The sequence below is a fragment of the Lissotriton helveticus genome, chromosome 2_2 (genome assembly GCF_964261635.1).
Source record: "Lissotriton helveticus chromosome 2_2, aLisHel1.1, whole genome shotgun sequence".
In the NCBI taxonomy this organism is placed as follows: Eukaryota; Metazoa; Chordata; class Amphibia; order Caudata; family Salamandridae; genus Lissotriton; species Lissotriton helveticus.
This window is the reverse complement of record NC_136060.1, coordinates 284946318-284961199: the sequence shown is the minus strand read 5'-3', so window position 1 is coordinate 284961199 and position 14882 is coordinate 284946318.

The window sequence follows — 14882 nt, the reverse complement described above, 5'->3', positions numbered from 1 at the left end:
GACTCTCAGAGGATTGCCCTTTGTCTGTGACCTGCTGTGTGATTCTGAGGACAGCCCTGCTGCACAAAGAGGTCTGCCCTGACTTCTAAATGCCTACCCTGTCCCGTCAGAGGACTGCCCTGCTACTTGAGATCTGCTTTTCTGCTTTAATCCAAGACTTCGAAAGTGACTCCAAGGGATAGTTAACTGGCCTCTTGATCAGAGCCCCAGGGACAGAAAAAGCCCCAACCACCTTGAATTCACACCTGGATCAAGCCTGAGTGAGCCCTAACCCTCAATGTGGTGCCCCTCCAGGCCTGGATCCTTCTAAGTGATGCTAAAGGTTATCATAAGCCCGGATCCACAATTTGGGACTTAGAAAGGTTTCTGACAAAAAGTGCTCTGAGAATCGAGAGGAGAACGGGGCCTACCTGCTCGCCGATACTCCCAAGATGCATCGCCGGTCAACCTAACTTCGCAGCAGCTCCCACCACATTCTTGCCCACAGCAGCAAATCCTGAAAATCAGCAGTTTCATACAGAAGGGGAATCTGGCCTTGTGGTGCCCTCGTTGGATATAGCCTTCAGCTTTGTTCTGTTAGAGATTATTCAATTCCATAAATGAGACTAAGTATATACGTAGAAATCTTCACTGCAACTTTGCCCAGTGACTCCCCAACTATGGCGCCTCCTCCTTGAATACTGCCAGCTGCCTTGCCCCGCTGAACTTTACCTTTGCAGACATTTTCCTCTAAAAAATCTTCTAAGTTCTAAGGTAAGCGGAGACCAGGTCAAATCCACTTCATTTATCCAAACAGCGCTCCATCGCGGTCGACCATAACTTTCAACTTTGCCCCGGTCCTGCGGCACTGAGGTCCATGGTTGGCACATCATGTTTTAGGCACCATTTTACACTTTAAAATGTAAAAGTTCACAACTCCAGTTCTAATTGGATTTATGTAATTTGGAATATGTTAAAATGTATTCTATATTTCTTAATTGGTTTGGTCTTGTGTTGTTTTAGCATTACCTGTCTACAATTTGACGCTTACTTGATTGTAGGTCTTCTTCCCTTCAGCCGACTAGGCGCTGAAGAGGAAGCACAGCGGCCATATTGGAGGTAGGCTGGGGGTGGAGGTCTAGTTGTTTACCTCCCCCGTCCTCCGGAGCATAAAAGACACAATCTGCTTTTCGCGTGCAGATTGTCCCGTGATACTAGTCTCTGAGGCGGAAAGCCGGAGACGTAGGAACCCGATTTTTTAAATATTGCTTGCCACTTTGCACATTGTTTTAATCTTTTAGCATTGCCTGCCTACAATTTGACGCTTACTTGATTGTAGGTCTTCTTCCCATCAGCCGACTAGGCGCTGAAGAGGAAGCACAGCGGCCATATTGGAGGTAGGCTGGGGGTGGAGGTCTAGTTGTTTACCTCCCCCGCCCTCCAGAGCATAAAATGGCCCCACCCACCCGGCCGCGCAGCGGGCGCGCCGACGGCGCGATGAAGGCGCGTCAAAGGGAAGCCCGTCTGCGCCCGTCCGCGACCAGAACCCGGCCGGGGCCGGTCACGCTGCCCGCTGCACTAGCCAGACCATACTTACTTATTCTCGGTGGAAAATTCTTGCCCTTCTCCCTATGGGCTGCTCTCACACCCGAGCTGATCCCGCCAATCCCCGAGGATCACCTGTAGGCACTGTGGGTTCTCTTCTATGAATCTACGGGAGCCCAATAAGTCCCTTGCCTTGCCTCTTTCACGTGGCCCTACCCTGACAATACCTATTAAGGCAGCCTTGATAAATTGCAGGTCCATGGTTAAACATTCCCTTGACATACAGCAATCCCTTTTAGATAATGATTGGGACTTTTTGTTTTTAACCGAAACTTGGCTAAATGAGGAATATAACCCAGCGATCACTCTGGCGGTCCCGGATGGCTAAAGTATTATTTGCGCTAATCTCCATAACGGGAGAAGGGATGGTGGAGTGGCAATTATTCATAAAAATAAATGCACCATCACCTCCCCCCATTTGACCCAATTGACTGTATTGAGGGGCTTCCCTTCTGTATCAACCTTTCAGCGTCTGTCTCTTTTGCGGGCCTGCTGTTGTACCGCCCGCCTAATTCCAGCCCCATTCATCTTCAGGCACTGTTAGAATACATCACTTTAGCCTGTACCATTACACCGTCCTTGGTGACTGTAATCTGCATGTAGAAGATCCGTCCTGCTCTATGAGCTCCAATCTTTTATCTACCCTTTTCGCCTGCGACATGTCCCAGTTAGTGACACATCCTACACATAGAGCCGGACACACACTGGACCTAATCTGTTCCAATCTCACTGGTATAAGAATTGAAGACCCTATTCCAGTGATATGGTCAGACCATTTTTTAATTCCATTCTCCACCCTTATGACCCGCAGGGACAGACCCTCTTCCACCCCTAGGGAATTTGGCAGGAATTGGAGCAAAATTACATCATCTGATCTTGAAGTCCATCTTAAAGATGACCGCCCTCCCCCGGCCGTGGACGTTGATTCACGTATTTTAAACTTTAACGAATGGGTCTGTAAGGCCATCAACTCCTTGGCACCCCTCAGGCCGATTAAGACATTCAGATCCTCCCCAGCTGCCCCTTGGTCCTCGGATGAATTACACCAATTAATTCCGCTTGTAAGGTGCTGGAGAGGCGTTGGAGATTGGATTACTCCAGTGACAATAAATCTAATTATCGTAAAGCCCTCAAGGAATATCGGAAACAGATCATAAAGCACAAAAGAATCTTCTTAGCCGAGAAGATTGATAGAGCTAGTAATGCCCCTAGAGAAATCTTCTCGATAGTAAGATCATTTACTGATCCTCAAGCTCTGATCCGTAAGCAACCTGCTTCTCAGGAACTCTGTACTCTTCTTTCAGAGTTCTTTGAGAATAAGATTGCTCTGATCCATGCATCTTTTCCGACTAGAGATGAGACTGACCTCCCCGTGACACAGGCAGCGCTCCACTCTGTGGGCCCTGCTCTCACAGAATTTGCAGAAATCTCAAGTGAGTCCTCCCTTCAAGAGCTACTCAGATGCAGATCGGGCTCCCCAGGGGATCCGTGGCCTGCTAAACACTATAAAGCACTAGCCTCCTTTCTCAACCCCTTCCTCAATTCCATTTGGAACTCCTCTTTAAGCTCCGGGATTTACCCGGAGGCTTGGAAACATGCGTTCCTGGTCCCTATTTTAAAAAAGGTCAATGCAAATCCAGAGGATCCGGCCAATTACAGACCGATATCCCTCCTCCCAGCCCCGGCCAAAATTTTAGAAAGGCTAGCCCATCAGCAACTTGCCGGCTACATCGAGACCAATGGCCTCTACCATGACTCCCAACATGGTTTCCGCAAGGGCTACAGTACAGAGTCGGCCCTCATCGAGATGGCTGATTCTGTGCGCTGGACCTTAGACCAGGGATCGAGGGCGATGTTGGTGCTGCTGGATTTATCAGCAGCATTCGACACCGTCTCTCATTCTTTACTGCTGAATAGACTGAGGGCCATTGGAATTCAGGGCAAGGTCCTTAAGTGGATCGGCTCGTTCCTGTCTAATCGAACTCAACAGGTCCACACCCCTCCCTACACTTCTACACCTAGGCCACTGAAATGAGGGGTCCCCCAGGGCTCGTCTCTAAGCCCTCTCCTATTTAATGTTTACTTCTCTCCATTGGCAGAACTGATCTCTTGCACAGGCATAAAAACGACATCCTATGCGGACGACATTCAGCTGCTCTTTACGTTTAAAGACCCATCTTCCAGTGCCTTTGACCCCCTCAAAACCTGCCTGAGAGACATCGCAAAATGGATGGACCTTAACTTTTTAAGATTAAATGCAGGTAAAACAGAGGTGCTCTTCTTTAATCATCCATCTCCACTTAGCTCGAACCTGTGGTGGCCGGAAGATCTGAGCCAAGCCCCCACCCCAAAGGACTCTGTCAGAAACTTAGGGGTTCGCTGGGATGATAAACTATCTTTTGGAAATCAGGTCCAGATAGTCTCAGCTGCCTGTTTTTCCAAGATAAGAACCTTAAAAAAATTAATTAACTACCTACCGTGTGCTAACAGGAAAACCATTGTCCACGCCCTCATTATCTCCCATCTTGATTATGCGAATGGTCTGTATCTAGGTCTTACGAAAAGCCTCTGTCAAAAACTTCAAATGGTCCAAAATGCTGCCGCACGATTAATTGGTGGCCTCACCCGAAGACAGCATATTTCCTCATACTTGAGGAAATTGCACTGGCTCCCCATGAGCAAACGAATAGAGTTCAAGGCGATGACACTTGCCTATCGCACTACTAAGGGCTTAGGATCTGCCCATCTACGTTCGACTCTCCGTCCCTACTCTAATTCGAGAGCCCTTCGATCCAACACCAAACTTCTGCTACCACCCCAAGATTCAAAAAAGCCCGAGCGGGAGGAAAAACCTTTGAGCTAGGAGCCGCTCAGAGATGGAATAAACTGCCCCTGGATCTTCGTAGAAGTAACTCGGAACATGAATTCCGAAAATCCTTGAAAAGTTTTCTGTTCTGCTCGTAATTCCCCGCCCACAGAGACTGTTCACCTTCAATCAGCGCCGGGACACCCCGTTGGGGTAGCTGTGCACTTTATAAAAGACACAATAATAATAATAATAATTGTTTTTCACTTTATTACTGTTTAACTGCTGCATAAATACTTTACACATTGCTTCTAATTTAAGCCTGACTAGGGGTTCACCCCCTCAACCAGCAAACCAATTTCTCACACTCCCTTAACTAATACCCTAATTTCTAACTCTTACCATCTCTGGTGGTTCTTGGCACAGCCAGAGCCAGGTCACCGTCAGACTACAGATTAAGTGGAAAAAGAAGGAAACACAAGACAACAGGCCTTTTTCATCTATGCACCTAGGATCTGGAACAACATCCCTGTATCAATCAGGACTGCCTCAACACTGCTCTAATTTAGGTAATTGTTAAAGACTTACCTCTTACTACATTAGAATGTAGTAACCATCCTCAGGTCCTTTCCAATTACTCAATGTCTTTAAGCTTGTCTTTGGCCATGTACAGCACTCCGCACCCTTTTGGCTAGGTTCATGTTGTAGAAATATCATATACACATATGCATTAATACATTCTTTTATTCATGCCCATTAACTTTTAGAATGTTTAGAGGGGCTTTATAAACTCAATCAAGGCTAAAAAGAAGGAGATTTCATTATGGGAGGAGGTAGAAGCAGGTAAGCAGCATGCAGTGGATGTATGAATTATGTTGATGACATATCTCCACGGTGACCGACATAGTTCAACAATCTTGTAAGTGCATGTGATTGACATCCTGAGTAGCAATTACTGAATTCCAAATCTCTCTGAAACTAACACAAGTTCCTCAGCTGTGCCTCTATATAATAATTGGGTTTGGAAGGAGATTGGTCATCTGCCATTTACCATCAACATCTCATGTTCAAGCTGGGCTGGGGATGGAAGAGCACTGGTAAAGCTGCAAACGTATGGTACCTGAATTAACTACCTTCAACTGAAGAAGGCAGCAAGTACCAAGTAGACATCAAGTTATTTTTTAATGTAGGGGCTGAGGTTTTGTTTGTCAGCTGAGCAATAGTCTGCCAGGTATGCATTAGAACCCCACTTACACATATCTGACAACTTTCCATAGTTTTAATGAGGGCCAACTAGCATTGAAATGCTAGTCCAGCTCGAACCTTCAATTGAAATTCACCTGACTGAAAGAGTGCACTGCATGACCACACTCAGTGGCGTAGCAAAGGTGCCCTGGCCCCTAGAGGAACCGAGGTAAATGGGGCTTCTGACCGTTTGCAATAATCAAGCTGCACCGTGGATAGCCAAACCCATAGGGGACAGAGTCATTTTCTTGCCAAAAATAAATGCAAAATACTGATCAAATATGAATTCGGGGGTAACTTCAATCTATTGCTGACATCATCATGCTAACATACCTGGGCCTTGCACTGAAATGCATTTGCCCTGGATTATTATTTTGGGCTGTCACAAGGGGAAACCACTATTTGATTGAAATTATAAAGATTTGGAATTTGAGATTTCCTGCTATGACATTGGACCCTGGTGCCTAGCCATTACCAAACTTCTGAGGACACGGTGAGTGTCAAGATCAAGAACAGCATAAATACCTACCACCAGGGATACAAGATACTAGAGAGTGCAAGGAAGCAAAGACAGAAATGGATAGTGAGTTTAAGCACAATTGTTCACAAGGAACTAATTGAAATTAAAAAATATTGTTTTCATTAAGTTCCTAATATCTTGCAGTGATTTAAGCGAAATAAGCAATTGATACAGTCAATAATAATATAATTATTTCTTTATTCGGTTTTAGACATTGCAAAACCATAAAAGCAGCAACATGGAATAAACAATTACATAATTTGTTTTAAAAAATATCAATGTGTCATAAAAACTGATTTAACAGGAATCTAAATTGTTAAAAAGTTGGGTTCCATAAAAATACAGTAATTGGTAGGTTCCGGCATTTAAAGATTTTTCCTATGCCTGACAATGCATTTTAAGAAGTTTAATACATGATAGCAGGTGCATTCAGAATCTAACAGTTGTAAACATAACATAGCGGGACGGCATTGTCTAAAACCCCAGCGTTTTAACAGGGGGAATAGCCAAATTTTTCTGTGGGTATAACAATATTTACAGAACAATATTGTGTGCATACAGGACTGTGGCAACGTATCGTCACAAGGGCAATATGCTGAAATTGGTTCCCATATGTTCTTTACTGGAAAGGCTACAAACCTGTGGAAAAGATCAAGTCTGAACCTTGTCAGAAGCATTCTTTCATAGGTACTGATCTCTAATGCCAGGTAAGGCTGTATTTGCAGGGTGAGCTGTACCATGTTTGCATGTAAAACAGATGGTTTGGTTGAGACCAGAGTGAGCCTAAGAGTCTCTAGATGGTTCAGGGCTATTTGCTTCAACTCTTTCTTTGTTATCTCAGTTAACTTTTCAGGTATAAGATAGTACTTTTCTAGACCCAGGTCTAAATAGAAATTCCTGACATAGCTGAGCCATGCTATTTTGTGCGCGTGGTCCAGCACCATGGAATCCTCTCAAATTTGTTTGGACAACGCATTTTTGTGCGAGACCCAAATGCGCCTCCAAAGTAGCAGTGGTTGGACCTTTATCAGGTCTTCTAAATAAGGAATTCCTAATTCCACATGGCATGCATAGATCGAGGAGCATTTTGGCGCAGATAGGAGGAATCTCATAAAAGAATTCTCCGCTATCTGAAGGGAACTAACATCTGCATGCCCCCATACTCCGGCCCCATACAGCGCGATTGCTTGGCATTTCACGGCGTAGATTTTTAGCAGCTCAACCGGGGGTCTCCTTCCCAATCGTTGGGAGAAATTCATCAATGCCACGATTGCTCTCTTAAAGAGATGCCTCCTGGCCACTATGGCTGCCTTCCAGTTTAGTTTTTCATCGATCATTATACCTAAATAAGGATACTGGGGGGTCCTCTCAAGTTTCTGTTCGTTCAAGTAAGTATTCTTTATTCGTTTTTTTCCTCCACCCGCCACCATGACAAATGTTTTTTTGACGTTTATATGTAGATCTAAAGCACTCATGAAATCAGCATACTTAGTCAGGGACTTCTGTAGTTCAGTCGGTGTGCGGGCCAGGATGACCGCGTCATCCGCATAGAGTAGAGCGGGAATCAGGCGTTGGTTTAATCTGGGGAGGTCCTGCCCCCCTCTCAGCATCTCCCCCTCCAATCCATTGGTGTACAGCGAGAAGAGAAAGGGGGCCAGAACGCACCCCTGCCTGACTCCTCGCTCCACTCCAAAAGATGCGGAAAGCTCCCCTTTTACGCCGAAGCGCACTCTTGCAGAAGCCTCAGAATATAGTTCTCTCAGGAAATCCAAGAGGGGGGATCCACCCCCATGGTTCTCAAGACAGACCATAGCTTCGCATGAGATACGCAATCGAACGCAGCGGACAGATCTACGTATACCATATACATTGTCCCCTGCTTTGCGTGAATATATTTGGACACGATCATACTTAGATTAAGGGCCTGCTCTACGGTTCCAAAACCTTCCCTAAATCCGAATTGTAAATCGGAAAGAATGTTCCTATCCTCCGCCCATTGCTGGAGCCGCTCGAGCACAACTCTGCCGACTACTTTGCCCAGAGAGTCCAGCAATGAGATTGGGCGGTAACATGTGACATCCTGGCGATCCCCCTTTTTGAAAATTGGCACCATGATGGACTTGGGCCAGGACTCCATCAATCCCACTTTCGCTGTTGCGGTACATAGTCTAGTGAGTATGGGGGCCCAGAGGTCCGGAAGATGTTTAAAAAGGTCCACTGGCACCCCATCAGGCCCAGGTGCTTTCCCACCTTTGCTTGTTTTTAGTGCCTGTATTACATCGGGTATGTCGAATTGCAGGGGAATTGGAGATTCAACTGGGGGAAAAGAGTGGTCTAGCCCTTCAGTTGGAGATGTTAATTTGAATATTTTTGAGAAGTGGGCTACCCAGATTTCCTCTTCTATGGCCACTTCAATCTTAGGGCTGTTAGAGTCAGATAGAAAGGGTGTTTTGACTGTCCGCCAGAAGGACTCACTATTTTTTGTGACTGCACTTTTGTGCAGGTCGGCCCATAATGCTTGTTTTAACTCCTGTTTTCTCAACTTCCTTGCCTTATTATATTGGAGCCTGAGGTGCTGAATCTGCTGTTGAACTCTATGTGGTTGATTGAGGGCCGTTTTCAACTTGGTTAGTGCCACAGTACAATCGTGGTTAAACCACCCTAATACAGCTGGCTTAGTAGTTTTAGAATTTATAGTCAGCAATCCATTAATTTGATCTAATATTGTCTTGAAATTTTCAAGGACCACCCCATCATCTACTGAAGGATCTAAGCAGTTTGTTATGTTCGGGTATATTATTTTTATCAGTTTATCAGTTAGTTGGAAGGGATCGATCTTTTCCCATTTCAAAGTATACCCATTTCTCTTGCCCAGTTCTATTTTATTTTGGGATAGGGTGTTTGCTATGATTGCTGTTTGGGATTCTAAATTATTCAAATGGATATCCAACTTAAGGGCAGAGTGATCACTTAGAATATTATTCATAAGTGTAAAATCCCTAGTTAAATCTCTTAGTCCATCCGTCAGGAGGATATAGTCAACGGTAGTCTGATGCCCCCTCCCTAGGTATGTTGGATCTAAGAAGTTCCGAGCAGATCTTGTTTTATTTACTATGGACAGTTCTAAGTCTAAAAGGAGGTTGTTCATAACTATCCCTGTCCTTGTGTGGGAGAAGTGCATGAGGGGGATGTCATGCTCATCCACCACCCCACAGCACCGTTTACCCGCATGTGGGCAGGGGTGTAAATTAAAATCCCCTCCCCATAGTAAATGGACTATCCCTTTTCTTTCATACAGTTGTCGGAACTGAGCTATTATTTCCTGAATTGTCGAAAGAGTAAAGCAAAAGTGGTCATCCTCTAGATTGTTATAAAAATTTACTAGTATGAATGTTACTTTTTTCTCTGCCGAAAGACAGAGTAATTAGAAATTTGGGGCAAATTCTGTTCTTAATACCTTCAGGTTTTTTATGGTATTTGCTATATAAGTAATCAGACCCCGCCTTAGGCCGGCCCGCGTTACTGGCAAGCGCTGGAGAGAAATACGTTTTATAGCCCGGGAGATGTAACTCCATCGTGGCCCAAGTCTCTTGTAGGCAAATAATTGTTCCTACCTCTAGGAAGAGGATGGCAGACCCATCCTCGATTTTGGGGCGAAGGCCTGCAATGTTCCAGAAGATGACCGACAGGGATTGTGTTTTATTCTCTGAGCCTAAAATTATCGTCCCTATAGGGTCTGGGGGTGAAAAGTCCTGGTCGGTATTTACTTTCTCTATTAATGGTCAGTCAACCATTTCTAAGCCACTGAACCGGTTCGTAGTCGGTATACCCAACCAGCCGTCCCAATGCGGTGTTTCCCTGTGAGGAGGTCTGTATGGTCTATGTGCGTGCCACCCCACTGCTCCCACTCTCTACCTCGATTCCGTGGTTCCACTATCTGCCAGGGACCCTCATAGTTGTGGTGGCGGGGATCCGCTGGCCGCCAAGAGCTGTCATCTTCATTATAGCGCGGGCCGGTTTAGGTCTGGAGTTGTCATGTTCCCAGGGCTGAGGGACTGCTGCGCGCCAGGAGCTATCGAAATCCTGGAGATAACTGTTGTGCTGTCTTGAGGGGTAGAAAAAGGAAAGACGCTTTGTGTCTATCCCACCAGTTATACTATGATATTCCCAAGAGCAAATATAGTCTACTACTCTGGGGTCTTCAAAAGTGATCACAATGCAGTCTCCCTGTATTGTTTTTTTGCCATAACCTACCCATGGGGTCCTACGTACCGTTAATATCCTACTTGACCAGTTAGGTGGAATTGGGCGGTTTGTACTTAGCCAATGTTGCGCCTTATTTTTTGGGCCAAATAGATTCTGCACCCTGCCCCACCAATTCTGGTACGCCAGTCATCACGACCACGAAAGGACATGCCTCCGGTGGCATGTTGACGGCGAGTCTACCCTCATGTGTTCCTCTGGTCCCCCCTTTATTTACTGCTGGATTTAGTATTTTTGGGGCTGGTGTTTTTGTAACCGTAATGTTCTGAGGTAAAGGTGTTGTAATTTTAGGGGAGGGTTTCTCCACTATAGATGCCTTTACTATTGTTTGTGCTTTTGAAGCTAGGCACAGTGGAATTGTGGTTTTCTTTTGTGGGATAGATGCGGTCGGCTTATTTATCCCCACTTTTTGGGGCCCTTGGACCGGCTTTGATTTTGGAGGGTTTATGAGCTTGGATAATTGGTTTTCTATATTTAGTAATCTGCTTTGTAAGGGAAGAAAAAGCGCATTAAGTAGGACAGCTATTTTGTTTACCAACTCTGAGGTGTCATCTGGTTCTGGTTCTTTGCTAGGGGGTAAAAGAACAGGGGATCCTGAGACGCTAGTATCCAGTGTATAGTGCAAAGAATGATGTACCAACACAGGGCGAACTGTATCATCCACTGTTTTCAGGGTTGGCCCTGTTTAGAAAGATTTTGAATTTGCAATTGATTCAACAGGGTCCGTGGCTATTATTTTTTCCCCCTTTTCCTTTCTTTTCTTGATTGCCCCCTCCCTCCTCCCTCTTGCTTGTCTTACTTCTTCTGGGGTATAATCGGGTAAGATTTCAGGTGTTTTTTCTAAATCTGAACTCGAAATGGAGAGTTGGGAGGCTGAGAGATCTACTACGTTTGGGAGGCTAAGCCTGTTATTACCTTGTGGCGCTTGTGTCAGATTGCCACCTGGCTCGGGAGTTCTTGCATCAGCCAGTGTCCCCATGGATGATCGCTTCACAAGGGCGAGCTCGATGGATACTCTATCTTCCATCATGCTGATGCTTTCATCTATGAACGAGTTTGCCCTAGTGATAAAGTCGTCCATAGGTCCTAACAACTGCTCACCTACCCCCATTTTTTTTAGATTTATTACCCCTCGTCAACATATTTAGTAACTTGAATTCACGGGATCTTTGTAGGGAGTCAGTGACAAAGAGAGTTTATATGTCACACTAAATTAGTGTAATGAACAGAAAGAGTACATACAGTTCTAGTCCATATAAGCAGAGCTTAGAGAGATGGCCCGATCCGATCTCTCACGTTCTCGAACGGCCTCAAACGGCCCGCTCTTTGCCCGGTCTTCGCCCCGAGCTCAGTCCCGCACGCGCCCCGCGTCGCGATGGAGCAACGTCTGTAAAATACGTGCAGGCGGGGGGCGTGGCCGCCGGGGGAAGAGGCACCAGCTGTGCAGAGTGGAGAATGCTGGGCCTCGCAGTCCCCCGGTAGGTTCCCTTCAGTAAGCAAGCAACAGAGTCCTCAACCTGGGCACTTTCGTGCTGGGAGCGTGTTGGTTTTCCGCCGACTGCGGAAAGCGCTCACACCAGCTGATGTGCCTCAGGGAGCAGAACAGGGAAATCGGAGCGCAAACACTCAAGCTGTGAAGCAATCCTCGGCAACAGGTTATTCAGATCAGTGAGCGAAAATAAAGGCAAAATACTGATCAAATATGAATTTGGGGGTAACTTCAATCTATTGCTGACATCATCATGCTAACATACCTGGGCCTTGCACTGAAATGCATTTGCCCTGGATTATTATTTTGGGCTGTCACAAGGGGAAACCACTATTTGATTGAAATTAGAAAGATTTGGAATTTGAGATTTCCTGCTATGACATTGGACCCTGGTGCCTAGCCATTACCAAACTTCTGAGGACACGGTGAGTGTCAAGATCAAGAACAGCATAAATACCTACCACCAGGGATACAAGATACTAGAGAGTGCAAGGAAGCAAAGACAGAAATGGATAGTGAGTTTAAGCACAATTGTTCACAAGGAACTAATTTAAATTAAAAAATATTGTTTTCATTAAGTTCCTAATATCTTGCAGTGATTTTAGCGAAATAAGCAATTGATACAGTCAATATGTTCAACACTTATATGCCTTTTTAAATTTCTGTTCAGTTTATGGCTTCATAGAACCACATATGACTGGAGAGAAACAGCCCAACAGAATGTCTTATTTAGCACTCACTTCAGACGAAGCGAGTGCTTTTTATTTGCAACCACAGTTTATTAAAAATAGAGACTTATACGTAATAAACTTTTGCTGTGTATTAACACTATTTAAATATTCATCAGGAAAAAAGTGCGACTTATGTGTCCCCAGTGGAGTGACCATAACCAACAAGTGAATAAGGCTAAAGTGACCGTTTTTAAAACAAGGGATTGGTTATTGTAATAAAGGGGATGTCTGTTAAGGTTTCATAATAAATCATGTGTTCTAGAGAGTGTTCTAGTGTTCTTTGACTATCCTCTATAAATTGCTGATGACGTTTTGACCCTCTATAATATTGTGCCTGCGGCATACATTAAAGTGCCTTGGGTAAGCTCCTGTCATCCTTATCTATTTACAGCTCACCCTAATTGCAACAATACTAATTTCCTACCATTCTTCCAGTCCCCAGAATCTATGTCCTTCCAGAAGTGACCCCGTTACCGATAGAGGGTTGAAACGTCGTCTGCAATTTATAGAGGATAGTCCAAGAACACTAAAACACTCTCTAGAACACATGATTTATTTTCAAACCTTAATGTTCATCCCCATTTTTCCAATAACCAATCCCTTGTTTTAAAGGCTTGTCTTCTGGCTCAAGATTCACGAGGAAGGATGGTTGATTTGGCTTCTAAGATGGTATTCCCCTCACTCAAGAATGACAGAAGATGTAGGTGGTGGGGCATTCATATAGGAAAGGAGGCACCCTTCTCCTTCTGCACTTGCAGATAGCGACACTCCTGATAAAGAGGTGCTGGTTACAAAATAGAATCCGTAGATTACAGAGGAACTGGCTCTAATTGCAGATCTGACAAGTAGTGCTGTGTGAAGTGTGACACTTACAGCCACCCTGGTTTTATATCCAACAGTACTTTGCATGCTGCGGTATTAAAACCTACATCTAAAGTTGGAAGGTGAAATGTAAAATCCCAGTATGCAAAGTGCTCTTTGCAAAAAGGCAACAGCTGACGGAAGGTTTCAAGACATGCGACTGCTTGGCAGTGATGTATATGGTGGATTTTGAAAGGTGTGCTTTACCTATCAATCAGTGGTGGCTGATTTGGTGGGGCAGGGAGGCAGTGAAGGGGGCACAATAAATAAATAATAAAATCACTTACCTTCAGCGTTGGACGTCTTCCTCCCTCGGGTGTTTTCCAGGATGCTCCTGATGGGGGAAACTACACTACCCAATCCTGACACTGCTTTCAAAGCATGAAAGCAGCACCAGGATTGGATAGGGCAGGCTCTCCCAACGTTCCTAAGAGCACTGGAGGCCTGCGCTTTTTCTAACCCAGCTCTGTAAGACTGCTGGGTTAGAGATCTTTAAAATGTGCATGTCTGGCTGGCTGTCCCAAAACATCTGGCCAAACATGCACATTTTAAAGCGCATAGCTCCCTGCTGCTGCCTCTAGACAGTGCTGGCCCGCCCCGCCCTGACACTTAGTTCAGGGCGGATTGCTGACAAATAAAACAGTAGCAAAAACACTTTATTACCTTTTTATTTTTCAGCTCTGGGGTTTGTGGGGTGATGATCCTCTGCTTGGATGGAGAACCCCCCCCTCCCCCACCCGCTATCAATGCTTAGCTTATCAGTCTATTAGTGGGGCCCCCGGGAAGCTAAGAGAAAGGTCAGGAGAGCATGGAAGTCCAGCTGACATTGATAAGGCAGGTGAGCTGTGGAAGTCTAACTGCCTTTCTTGGATGGAAGTGCTGGAAACAGTTTGAAAACCGAGATGATGATCATTTGAAGACAGTGTGTGAATGCTGCTTGGTCCTGAGTGAGAACAGCAATGAGCTACTCACCTCAAAAAGGGTAGGGGAGCTGCAAATCACAATAAATGCAGTAGAGAGCTATGAAGGGTTAGAAAGAACAGAAATTATTGATGAAAACATTAATCAAGCTTATCGCTGCTTATTATGCTGGTTACATTCTATTCAACCATTTTATAGTTTATCTTAATGAAAACGAAGCCCAAGAAGGTTGAGATGCATCTGGGTTGCTTGTCTTTACAAGGGGCCAAATGTATGCTGCTTTTATGAGGTCGCTAATGGCCCAATTCGCAGAGTTGGGCAGTTTGCGACAGCAAGAAAAGCATTTTTGTATGTACAAATACCCAATTTGTGATTTTGTAACTTAATCCCGAATCACAAATTGTGTTTGTGATTCGGTATTAGGAAGGGGCATGCTTAGGGCATCCCTTCATAATAGCGACC